The sequence below is a fragment of the Cylas formicarius genome, unplaced genomic scaffold (assembly GCF_029955315.1).
Source record: "Cylas formicarius isolate icCylForm1 unplaced genomic scaffold, icCylForm1.1 PGA_scaffold_10__41_contigs__length_53128322, whole genome shotgun sequence".
NCBI lineage: Eukaryota > Metazoa > Arthropoda > Insecta > Coleoptera > Brentidae > Cylas > Cylas formicarius.
The window spans coordinates 38565580-38579149 of NW_026844214.1; the positions used below are offsets into that span (position 1 = coordinate 38565580).

The 13570-nt window shown below is 33.0% G+C and overlaps 1 protein-coding gene across 1 annotated transcript in view; it reads right to left on the bottom strand.

Annotated features, from left to right (window-relative positions):
• The window catches only part of LOC132702078 (QRFP-like peptide receptor), a 143509-nt gene extending 139663 nt beyond the window's left edge, over positions 1-3846 (bottom strand). Inside the window, exon 1 of the mRNA XM_060670498.1 lies at positions 3707-3846. The gene's annotated coding sequence lies outside the window, so the exon portion shown is untranslated. The remainder of the gene's footprint in view (positions 1-3706) is intronic.
• Between the last annotated feature and the right edge of the window lie 9724 nt (positions 3847-13570).

A 13570-nucleotide genomic window follows, 5' to 3' on the forward strand; every position in this document is an offset into this window, starting at 1 on the left:
CAATCAACCTTAGTACTCAGCCAATATTATTTCCTGATCTGCCAGATCCAGTCAAATTAAATGAAGTTAAGTTAGATGAACTAAACCTTTTAAGGAATGAAATTCAGTTAAATTACCCACTTCTGAATTTCTCGGAGTTTTACAAGTATCCGAGCATATGGACCATCCTTGTATACATGCTATAGAAGATTGTTACAGCCAAGATGCACCAAATACAACAGGAAACAGCAGCAAGAAGTCGAAGAACCTAAAGATCCAAAATGTGTTCATCTACCCCTCTTGACGGTATAGTTGAAGCTTACGGGGGAGAAGTTATCTCACTAGCGAAGATCCAAGAATGCTGACTCAGCAGAGTCCAATTTCTACATATGAAAACGTAGTTTAACGGCGTCGACGGGAGTTCTGTCTAGATATGTTATTGCAACAGACCATTTTAAACGGTTGTAACTTTAAATAAAGTTTTTAAAAAAGGCAACGGTCGTCCCGAGTAGTTAATTCCTATCCATTTTTTTTTGTTAAGATTAACGTTAGAAAAAACTATTTGGTATATTGATTTTCTATGAGAGGCTTGAACATATGTCTCATTTTATTTATTTTTATTTTATCCCTCCGCTCGTGTCAAATAAACTCGTGAGTCAAATGCCGTTTACCGCACTTGTTGCATAATATACTACTCCGTTTTCAAAAACCCCACACAACAAAAACACTAGTTTAACAAATAGCAGGCTAGGCAGAGCGTTTTAAAGTTTTATTCAAAGATTTAATAAAATTCACATTTTAACGACGGCCTATTTTTCGCTCAAACATTGTCTAACACAAGAAATAAACCGGTGTTTCTACTTATGTTATTCGCACTCGCAAAGAACTGACGTCTCATCCGCGTTGATTATCTCCCCAACGTAATAACAATTTATTGAGGATATATTTCATCATCTGGAATCATCTATAACACGACAAATGTCTCAACCACAATTTGATGACGAAGGACGTTTCATTTTCCGACGACAACGGTGCGTGTCTTTAATATTGGAAATGATGTTAATTGCCCGTCATAAATTACTTCTGTTCCTGGATTTTGATGATCAAGAACACATGGCAGTAAACGTTATTTTCATAAAAAACGACTTCGTGTCTGGAAATGATTAATTTTCACTGTTACTTGCGAAACCGAGTGTAGATTTGTTTAAAAATTAAGCAAAATAAATTTGTTATATATATTGGTTAATATATGTGAAAGTGAATGTTTTAGCGAAATGCCATTCATGTTCTCGGACAGTGCGCACTTCGATCTTCCTCAACAAAAGAAATTTATTTTTTGAAAGTATTTTTAACTTTTACTTTTTTTAACATATTTCAAATACGGCGGGCAAATATATTTAAATCAAACGTCAATAGATGTAGAGTAGATATAGTAAAATCGTCTACATCAGCGAGAAATAAATATAGTTTCTCAGAATTTCCTTCAAATACGCAATTTTAGTACTCCACTGAATTCTTTAAATTTGTTTAAACGTTTGAAGTTGGCAAGACCAGATTTACGCCTCCTAAAAGTATGGTTTGCATTTAATTTACAGGGCAACACATTATTTATCACATATTTTACAAATTACTAGATAAAATAAGACATATGTTCAAGCCTCTCATAGAAAATCAATATTACCAAATAATTTTTTAATTAATCTTAACAAAAAAAAATGGGGAGGGGGCGGGGCATTTTAACGTATGAGTGGTTGTGACTACTGGGGCTGTCCTTGTGTTCCTTAAGATGGGGTTCCAAATTTGTTTGAGCTGCAGTGTCTCTTCTTTTCTATTGAAATTATTTGTATGTTTATGGATTTCTATTGCTTCTCGTAATCCTGGCTTCCCAAAAAGAATGTTGTGATCCCCTTCACTGAGCGCGTGTTCCGCTACTGCCGATTTGTCCGTTTGTCCCAGTCTGCAGTTTCTCTGATGTTCCTTTATCCTGGTTGCGACAGATCTTTTTGTCGTTCCAACATACACCTTTCCACACGTGTATGGTATGGGGTAGACTCCGGCGGATGACAGTGGATCTCTCTTGTCCTTGGCTGATCTTAGCGTTTGTTGTATTTTCCTTGTTGATTTAAATATTGTGTTAATATTATGCTTTTTCAATATTTTTCCGACCCTGTATGTCACTTGAGGAATAAAAGGTAGATAGCACTCGTAACCGTTAGTTGTTCACCCGGGTCTTGTCGTGAGGCAGTCCTGGGCCTCATAGCCTTCTTTGAGATGATATAGTTCTACTTCCAGGTGTTGTGGATCACACATCCTCCGGGCACGTTCTGTTAAGAGGAATCATTACAACCATAACAGAACGTGCCCGTGCTAGCGAAACGTCAGGAAGAAATTCCACTCAACGACGACCATTAAGCCCGAACAAAAACACTTAGAGTTGTTTTTTGATGTTGGAGTATTTCCTGGCGTATATATCGAAAAATGATTAGTGAACTTGATAAGTCAACTCGTGCCATCACATTTTTCCATCCGTGAATCAATACGTGAGAATATATATATATATATATATATATATATATATATATATATATATATATATATATATATATATATATATATATATATATATATATATATATATATATATATATATATATATATATATATATATATATATATATATATATATATATATATATATATATATTGTATTTGATAAAGGACAAATAGCTGTCAAAAAGCATTAAAAACTGTGAAAATCTGAACATTTTTTGTTGTAATTTAATTTGTGTAATCGAATGTCTTGATTATTAGTTTATTAAAAAATTCCATATTCCAACACCTATATAAAAAAACAGGTAGTTTGTGGGGTTATAAATGTAAATTTAACAACGGAGAAGCATTTAAATCCAATTGGTATTAAGTAATAAATTCGAATATCTCATTTTGTTAATCTCCGTAGCTTCCAACAAATTTAGTTTTTTGCTTTTTGTAAAATATCAAAATTATCGTCAAAGTTGTGCATTTCTGAATTTAAATGAATGGCATAGTTAGAATCCGAACTTTTATTTGTATACGCCCCTTTAAGGCAGAAGAAATGTCCGCCTTTTATGCTTTTATTAACAGACTACTTAATGTACCACTTTCTACCGAAATTTTTCCATTCAGAAAATTCCTAGTTATTAGAAATAAAAAATTTATGGCAACTTTTTCAAGTTGAAAATGTATTTTGAAGAATCGCGCCTTGATAGCAGAAATACCCAAAAACCATGAAAAATAACAAAAAAAAGAACGATAACAACTATAATTCAAAAATTACAATATTCAGATTTCTCGCAAAGGACACAATTTATTTGGAATTAAAAAAAATGTTTGGCAAATGCCATAAAATAATGTATATAGTATCAAGCATATATACACTAAACTTTTTACAGTCTATCATCACAAAAATTTTGAAATCAGAGTCAAATATAAAAATCAAAAGAAATTTAAATATAGTTAGCAACTGAGAAAAACAACATTAAAAACTCTCTTATTAGTTGCCTATGCCTATAACTTATTTACCGCAACTTATTAGTTAATTGTAAGGTTGATATCAAATAATTAAAACACGTTTTCTAAATAGTTTTTGACAGAATCCCGAGAAACACAAAAATATATTAAATTAAATTATTATATAACTTATGGTTTGGTAATCAGCAAAATTGCATTTGAACGGTACACAACTTACCTCTTCTATACTTCAACTACCTATTCCAAGTCGATTTGTCGCAAAAGTTCCAAAATTTCACCTTCCAAAAAGTTTTAAATCCTTTCGCATCTAATACGCGTATAGCGCGCGTTCGAAGACACAAGTGCGTTGCCTTTTCAGCAAAGCGCAAACGTAGCGATACTGAAGCGCTGAAGTGATGCAGAAAGGAACGCGCGAATTTTCAGCCGATAGGCGTTTCGGCGCTGGCGCCAGATTTGTCTAAACTCGAACTTGAAAAATTGCTTGTCCACAATAAAAAATCCGGTCTAAATATTTTGACCGAATCACGGCTTCCGAATACCGCTTTTACGTGAATTCAAAGTAATTCTAATTTAATCCGTTGCGATATCTTTTTCGTGTGATTGGTTTTGGGGAGCGTTTCGGGAAAAACATGCACGTGAAAATAATGATCTATTAACTACTCAATGCCGCCATTTTGCATAATGAAACGGTCAAAATCATTGAGAATTGCAAATTAGAACATATGGTAGAAACTCAATTTAAGCTATGAATTTTACTTAATAATTTCGGTAAAAAATATTGTCCAATGAATTATAGCGACAATAATGACCTTGTACTGCGTAAAAAGGTGATTATATAGTCTAAAACAAATAATACTTTAATAATACTCAGGGTTCAGTTGGGGAGTATACGTGATATACTTAATTGATATAGCAAAAAATCAAAATACAATTAAAATGAAAAGTAGTAGCATAGATTTGTCCAGAATCACTAATCACCTTATCCGGTAAACCCCTATATTTTAGACATCTCTTTTTTTTTAACCTCTCTCTCTCTCTCTCTCTCTCTCTCTCTCTCTCTCTCTCTCTCACTGTATGTCTCTCTTTCTCTCTATCACTCCTGTGCTCTCAATATGTCCACCCCTTTAAAATTTTAATCTTTAAACTACTCAATAACAAAATCGACTAAAATGTTTTCTGCATAAAATTACGTTACTTTTAAGTCACAGAGATTTATAGAAAATGCCTACTGTTTTTTCAAGATATCATCTACTAATATGTTTAAATTACAAGCATACCGAGTTATCAGACTATTTTAGATCCACCAATTACAATTTGATCGAATTGAGAATTTTGAGGCCACTATGTATCTAAGTCAGTTTATTTAATATTTAAAGTTTTTTTTGAGATTCTATTACATATTTATTTCACTCTTCATACAATATCACAACTACACCTCAATATACCTATACATACATACATAACCTAAATTTTTCCATAGCAATTTTTCACTTATAACTTCACCAACTTGTTTTAGATGTCTTTTAACGATTGTCTGTTCGATCACTCTATATCACTCATTGCAATATTCTACACGAAATGAAAGCAAAATCCAAAACTATCTTTAACAAGTGCTAGGACTAATACTTGATATCACAATGTAAATCTTCATAAATCTACATACCCATTATATAAAATATATGTGACATGTTTTAAATATCTACCTACACGTTTTTGGCAATTCCGTTCGGGGATTTAAACAAAAACTTTTTTCCACAAACCCCAAACAAAAATCAAGCTCAGTGGATGGAAGTGGCATTCCCCTTTATCCTTACTCAAACCCTTTTAATCCTTAAAGCGACAGCTATTGCAGGCGCACGATAGAAATTTAATGGCCTAGAGAAATTTGTCCAGGAGTTCGAACTAAAACAGAGAGCAATTTATCAGAAACTTTATAATATTTTAAACAATAACAATGTTGAAATATTCATCTGGCTTTAGTTGCCAAATTTCCATAACAAAGACCTACCTGATTTTGGCAAAACATTAACCGCAAGTGTGGAAGCATTGTATTTCAGTAACCAACACGACCATCAAGCAGTTCTACAACCGACATAGTTATTAAATTAAATTATTTGTGATCCAACATGTTTTTAGAGACGAGTTTCAGAGCTACATTATAACACGTCCTCAGATAAACACAAGAAATTAGAATTATTAGTATTATAATTAATGTCATCAAATTTTTAACAGTTCTTACAAACTGGCAACCAACTTTACATTTTTAAATTCCGAGTTATAAATGCAAAAGGATGAGAGGGCGACCAAAAAATAAATAATGGGAATTGAACAATATATCATTAAAATTTCTTCCATTTTTCAAATAAAAGTAGGACCACTTGGTTTTAGGACAATTTAGGCAATTTGTCCATCGTTATTCCTTCCAAAATAATGATCATAAATAATGTAGATCGGAGTATTAACCACAGGTTTGGGAGCTATCGGATGTTTTCTGAGATATTACCCACGATTTGAACTTTGACCTTTGTCAATTCTGACAGTCATGTCACACGTCACTCAGTGAATGTATTCGTGTTGTTTTGAAAAAATGTACCCGAAAACTACCGGTCCAAGAGAAAGTATATTGGATGTAGGACATGGGGGTCCTTAAGATTGAAACAATTTGATCACCTCAAACACGTTTTAATTTGCTTTTTAAAAAATTATTATTCGAAAATAAAGGAAATTTTATTATAACAAGTAAAATGAATTATATTTAATTATAGATACCCTACACCCTTGTAAAATCTTTGTTTATGGTTCAATATTGATTTGTTTTTTGTTAAATAGATCTCTGAAAAATGCACTAACACCTTTTTTTCTACTGCTACGGATACAAAATTCTTGCATTTGGTGCATAAAAAGCTTCGAAAGTTGCTAACTTGAACTTACTAATTCTAGAGCAACAATTGGAAACTTTTTGGGTGGCATTCCCTAGAGTGATTTATTGCAGAAATATTTATGCTGTGTACAAGAAAGATGAAGGCTCTGAAATTCCTTTTTCCTAGAAACATCGGTTTTCGTGATAAATATTTGGATTATTTTAAGGTTAACCTTATTTTCGTTATGATAAAAGTTCTAAACAATGTAAAGTAGTAAACGAACCCGTCGACGGGTTAACGAAATCATATACAAATTTGCCTGACGGAAGGATTTATGAGATTTTTGAAGAAAGATAAATGACTCATCTTAAGGTACGAAATGATTTTACGTTTTTATATAACTACATTTTCAAACTAAAACATCTGCTTTTTACCAATAAACATTACTATCCGATTCTCCACATATTCATATGCAGAAGAGAGAGACAGAGAGAGAGAGCGATCCTACTTCGTCTAAAAAAGCACATTTATTATGTGTTAATTAATTAAGTGTTTGCATTTACTGGATGCTGACAGATCGTCAATAAGTTTAGATGCGGCTTTTTTACGATAGTATTGTGTGCGGAAATCGCTGTTTGGAAAGAAAATGGCGCAAAGTGCAAGTTAGTGTTTTGATGCTTGTCAATTCTGATGGTCGCGTCATACATTACTAAGCGTATTCGTGCTATTTTGCAAAAATGTACCCAAAAAATAATGGTCGTAGAAAAAGTTACAATATGCAAAACGTGGATAAACCTCATCAGTCACTAGTTTATTAGGCGCTCGCTCCGCTGTGCTCCAGTACTGCTAAATTAAATTCGTGACTAAAATGACATTTATCAAACTTAATGCATAATATAGAAATTATGTCATATAGTAGTCGAAAATAATTTTCACAGTTTTTGATTGTAAGAGAATTCTGAAAATAGACGAATTTTGCACAACGTTGCCATGTAATCGCATAACATTTCACGAATCACATACTTTTCGCATATATCAAGCGAAATCCCTTGGTACTAAGCAAGCTTTCCTAAAAGTTTATTATCGATTCTCCAACAGCTGTATTTATGTTTGCTGTCCTCAATGGTTTAAGGCAGTGAGTGACATGCTTATTTTCCTAATAGAGTCGCTCTGAACTTAACCAAAAACCCGAAACAAATCAAGTTTTCAGATATTTTCTCGCCCTGTTTTTAAATTGTTTTTTAGCAAAATCTACAAAAAAAATTTTATTGCAATTAAGATAAGAAACTTCACGTTGAGTTAATTTTTTGCATAAAAGAAAAATAAAAGAATATGTGCTATTTTTCAAAAAATCACAAACTTCTGTTTCTATCAATATTATAAAACATACAGAACTTCTGGATTCCTCCTGCGTCGGCTTTTGCTTAGTCGAAATTGCTGACGTTTCGCCAATCTCTATGTCCTGCAGAAAAGGCTGAAACTGGAACTCTCAAACGTACTTTATATACCTGGTAGTATACCGCGTGTCAATGAAATTATTAGCTCTGTAAAAAAATATATATAAATTTACATTTAAAAATCCTATAACTAAACACCCTGACATAAAAAGCAATTGAATAGCACTTCTGATTTTGCCTTTGTTTTAAATGAAACACCCTGTATATTTTTCCATTTTTATATATTCTACGGGAAAAGCCGAGTAGGAAATGTTCTTTAACTTTTTTCGATGGCTCTAATAGTTTTAGGTTAAAAAATTTCATTATATCATTTTTCCTCAGTTCATGTAAAAAAGATCATATTTTAACTGAAAAAAAAAATATAACAGCATTTTTTATAGAATACCATTTAATAAATGTGAAAAAAAAAAACATACTTTCGCTTTGACCGGACTGAAAGTTGGACTTTGTTGCAGTTTTCTGCAACAACTTCCAAAAGTATTATTTTTATTATTCTCTGTTCAATTTGGAATAAAAAACAATCGAAACAAACAAATAATAACACAAAAACAATATCCATCTGACTGATGAGATAATATTACATAATAGCTAGTGATTATTCTTAAGACCTCATTAATTTGATTTATAGGATCGGCCTCAGGTGGCGTTATATACCTCTTTTTTTGAATGCGGCTCCAGTAAAAATTCTAATCTAGTTTCCATCTAGATATCTATATAACATCCAGAAAATAGAGAGATAAATTTTCAACAAAAGGCATAACATTTTCTTCCTTTTCTGCGATAATTCGAAAAAAGTTGCTCCAATAAACCGATTGCTTAAAACCTCAACTCAAACATTTACTCCAAGCCTGTCTTGAAAGTCAGCTTCTTACAGATGTTGATGTATTTGATATTGAATTGAAACCGTATTTTGTCAACATTTTTCTTGCACTTTCGTGACATTTCACTTAAAATATAATTGTTTTCAATTCTTGATGATTTTAATTTTTCAAATGATGCTCCAACCAAGTACTACTCGCCATAAATAAGCAATTTGATCTCTTTTATAATAATACAATGTTCTTTAAACTACCACAAATACTCCGGATACTAGATACAAACCAACAAACTGTCAATATTTCCCAATTATAGTAAAAACGGAAATTCTATTCAATTCTTTTATAACTAAAATTTCAAATTTATTCAATTTGTTTATCTCCGGTATTGTTGCGGGACTGTCGGTACAAGAAGTATGTTTAAAATTAGCAAAAAAAATAGTATAAATTTCGGGATATAGGGTGTTCAACTTTTAAAATATATTTTCGGAACGCTAGATAGGAAAACGTTCAAACTAAGCAAATTATTAAAATGCAATCCACAATCGCAGTTAGGTATTTTAGTGACTGCTTTTTTTATAAATTGCTTGTTTTTAAATAACAGAAGTCTAAAAAAAATAAAACACAACTTATCTCACAACCCATAAAAAAATATTAAAAAAATCTAAGGCGCAAAAGTAAAGTAAGTAAAGCTCTGAAGAAGCCAACAGGATGATTGGCGAAATGTCAGCAAAAAACGACGCAGGAGGAATCCAGAAGTTTTGTAAAAAGCATTACGGTAGCCTCTGGAAGTTTCTTTGAAAAATTTATAAAAAATAGCTTGAAAATTCAACTTCCAACCAAAAACAAATCTATACAAAACAGACAATATTTTTTGGTGTAGTGTAAAAATCAATAATTATGTTGCTGAATGAAATCTTCAAAACTAGTTTGTAAGTAGTATAAGGGAATTTTCTTGTTTTTCCGATTGTTAAATACTTCGAGCTACTTCGGACATTTCCGGAATATTACCGCACGTGTTTGGGAGCAATCGGATAGTTTCGGAAATTTGACGTTTGTCAATTCTGACGATCAAATAAGTGAATGTATTCGTGTTGTTTTGCAAAACTTTACATAAAAACTTACCGCACCGGTTTGGGAGCAACGCGTTGAATGGTGACGTCTGTCAATATATATATATATATATATATATATATATATATATATATATATATATATATATATATATATATATATATATATATATATATATATATATATATATATATATATATATATATGTCGGTCTAGAACGTTCTACGCCGTTTTCCGACACCTAACCTCCACTCTTCTCTATTTAACCATAGCTGGTCTGGTAATTCTCTTTCTATTAGTTCCTTTTCTATTCCCTCCTTCCAACTTTTTCTAGGCCTTCCCCTTTTATTTTTCCCTTGCGGTGTCCACAATAGTATTTGTTTCGGGATTCGGTTTTCGGGCATGCGCTGTACGTGTCCAAACCATATAAGTTGTTTTGTTTTTATGTCGTCTACTATTGTATGTTTTATTCCCATGATCTCTCTTATCTTTTTATTTGTTAATTTTTCTTTTTTTGATCTTCCAGCCGATCTCCTCCAGAAGTCCATTTCGGTTGCTAGTAACATATTTTCTGTTTTGTTCTTTAGCTGCCATACCTCACTTCCGTATGTGATGATACTTTTTATTATTGTATTATATATGGTTTTTTTATTAGTTTTGGATATACTTTGGTCCCACAAGATCCCATTCAGCATGGCTATTGCTTTTCTTCCTTGTATTATTCTTTCTTTTATTCCCTCATCTAGTCTTCCGTCCTGCGTTATTTTTAGTCCTAGATATTTATACTCCTGGCAGTCTTTTATTAGGCTTCCGTCTTCCAATGTTATATTTCCAGATGTTCCTCCTACAGTCATACTTTCAGTTTTTGTGATGTTAACTTCTAATCCCCATTTTCCATACTCTTCTACTAACTTTCGTGCCATATATTCTAGATCATCATGATCTTGTGCTAAGAGTATTTGATCATCCGCAAAGAAAAGGGTATATAATGTTGTTTCATTTAATAGTGGGATTCCCATTCCTCTGCATTTGTTCATCCATTTTTGTAAGGCTTGTTGTAGGTATATTTTGAATAATACAGGAGACAGGCAGCATCCTTGTTTGAGGCCCTTTGTAATTGGTATGGGCTCAGAAAAAGTGTCCTGTATTTTGACTTTAGCTGTTATATCTTTATATAGATTTTTGACCGCTTTTATCGCATTTGAATTAATGTTCGTTTTTTCTAAAGCCTCCCATAGTTTCTCTAGAGGTATGCTGTCATAAGCCTTTTGAAGGTCTATGTAGAGGAGATGTACCTCCTGATCTTTGGCTGTTTTTTTCTCTAAGACCTGTGTTACTGTATACAAATGGTCTACTGTTGATCTCCCAGCTCTAAATCCCGCTTGTTCCTCTATTTCTATCTCCTTATATTCAGCTTCAATTTTCTTTTTCAATATTTTACCATATACTCTACTTAGTGTGCTCGTTACTGCTAGTCCTCTATAGTTTGAGCAACTGTCCCTACTTCCTTTCTTAAAAATAGTTGTGATATAAGAGCCTTTCCAGTCACTTGGTATATCAGCCCCGTCTATGCACATCTGAAACAATTTTGTTAGATGGCGATATAAATTCTCCGTCCCGTATTTTATTAGTTCTCCTGGTATTTCTCCTGGACCAGCGGACTTTCGGTTTTTTAGGTTTTTACATATTTCTTTAACTTCTTTCGTCGTTATTCTTAACGGAGATGCTATTATTGTTACTTGTGATATTTCATTATTTGTTTTAAATTCTGTTCGGTTTTCTGTAAGTAATGTTTTGAAATGTGTTTCCCATTTGTCCATTGTTATTGTTGATATTATGTCCTTCTTTTGGTTTTGCCTTAATTGATTTATTAATCGCCAGCTCTCCGTACTTTTTGTGCCACCTAGATATGTATTTATTTTGGAGCAGTTTCTTTCGCAGGATTGATTTTTCTTCTCAGTTATCTTTCTTCGAACGCGAGCTTGAGCTTTCTTATATTCCGTTTTGTCGCCGTCATTTTTTTTGTTTAGGTATTTCTGATATTTCTCTCTTTTCTCTTTTATGTCGTTTTCTATATCTGGGTCCCACCAATACGGTTTTTTAGTTTTTGTAGTCTCATATGTTCCTAATGCTTCATATGCAGCCGAGTGGATGCACGTTTTGATATATTCATGATATTCTTCAGGAATTTGGAATCTCGTTTTTGTTAACTTCTGATCTAGACGTTTCCCTTGTACCTTCATGGTCGAGCCCATCTAAATTATATCTTTTTGTAGTTGTTTGTATTTTCGGCTTTTCTACTTCGTGTTTGTCTCTTTTTGTGTTATGTACAATTGTGCTTCTGAGTAAGTGATGGTCGCTACCACATGTGACTCCCCTAAGGACCCTGACATCTTGTACGGTCAATTTCGTTTCTTGTCTCATAATTGTGTGATCAATAATTGATTTTAGGTTTCTTGTAGATTGTGTCCACGTGTATTTATGAATGTCCCGATGTTGGTAGAATCCATTCATTATTTTAAGATCATTTTGTTCACATAAAGTTATCAATCGATTTCCGTTATCATTTTTTTTCTCTTCTCCATATGGTCCTACTACTTGGCTGTCTCTATTTTTGCCCACTCTGCAGTTCAAGTCTCCAAGTATAATAATTTCTCTCGTTTTCCCTACTTTTGTTATTTCCTGGTTTAGGTCCTCGAAGAATTGGTCTTTTGTATTCACTAGAGAGTCGTCATTTACTCCATACACACCAAAAATAGTTACTCTGTACCTATATATAGTTAAATTCATCTTAATCATTCGTTCACTGATAGCTTCCCAAGAGTGTATGTACCTCCTCAGCTTTCTTTTTATCAGTATGGATATTCCTTGTTGTGCTCTCCGGTCTTTCGTAACTCCACTATAGAAGTGATCGTAATATCCCATGCTTTCCGATCCTTGTCCCTTTCTCTTCGTCTCTGTAATTACCGCAATATCTAATTTAAGAGTTTTTATTTCTGAGATTACTTCATTCATTTTCCGGGTTAGTCCTTGAACATTCCATGTCCCATAGTTCATTGTCCTTTTTCGTTGCTTAAGTCTTTTTTGGTTTTTCCGTCCGATTCCGAGGCTTTGGTTAGGTTTTTTAGCATTTTACAGGTTTTTTAAGGATGATAGGGAGCTGGCCTATCGCCCCAACCCTCCTCCTTTATCCGGGCTTGGGACCGGCAGTGGTCTCTTTAGAGTTACTCAATCCACCCCTTAGAGACCCCAGGCGGAGTCAATTCTGACGGTAATGTCAGTGAATGTATTCGTGTTGTTTTGCGAAAATGTACCCAAAAATTTAGGGTCGTAGAAAAAGTATACTATGCAACACGTTTGGTAAACTTTTTTTAAGTCACTCGTTTATTAAACACTCGCTCCGCTTATGCCAAATAAACTCTTGACTCAAATGCCATTTACCACACTTGTTGCATAATATTTATATATATTTCCTTTATAAGCGAAAAAAATGTTAAACTAGGAAAATGGACGAAAAAATTTAGAAATTACACCTACAGGATACTTTCTTTTTCCAAGCACACTGAACTGAACCATCACTGAAAAGCAAAGTAATAAAATCAAATTAATGAGATAAAATTCATTGCATTGCTACGGCTACCGGTTTTACATTTTATTGGTACCAGATTTTCCAGACAGAATTAAGGACCTGCACTCGCGTAACACAATAAAATGCAAACCAATTCTACTGTATTTCATAAAGTAGCGTAGTTCAACCCGCAAGCTTGCTATAAAAAGAAAACAATAGCATGGATCAGGATTTATTTCCGGATCAGTTTTATAGGTAATGGAATTTACATTTTCAATATGTGACGCAAATACTGGTGTCCTATTT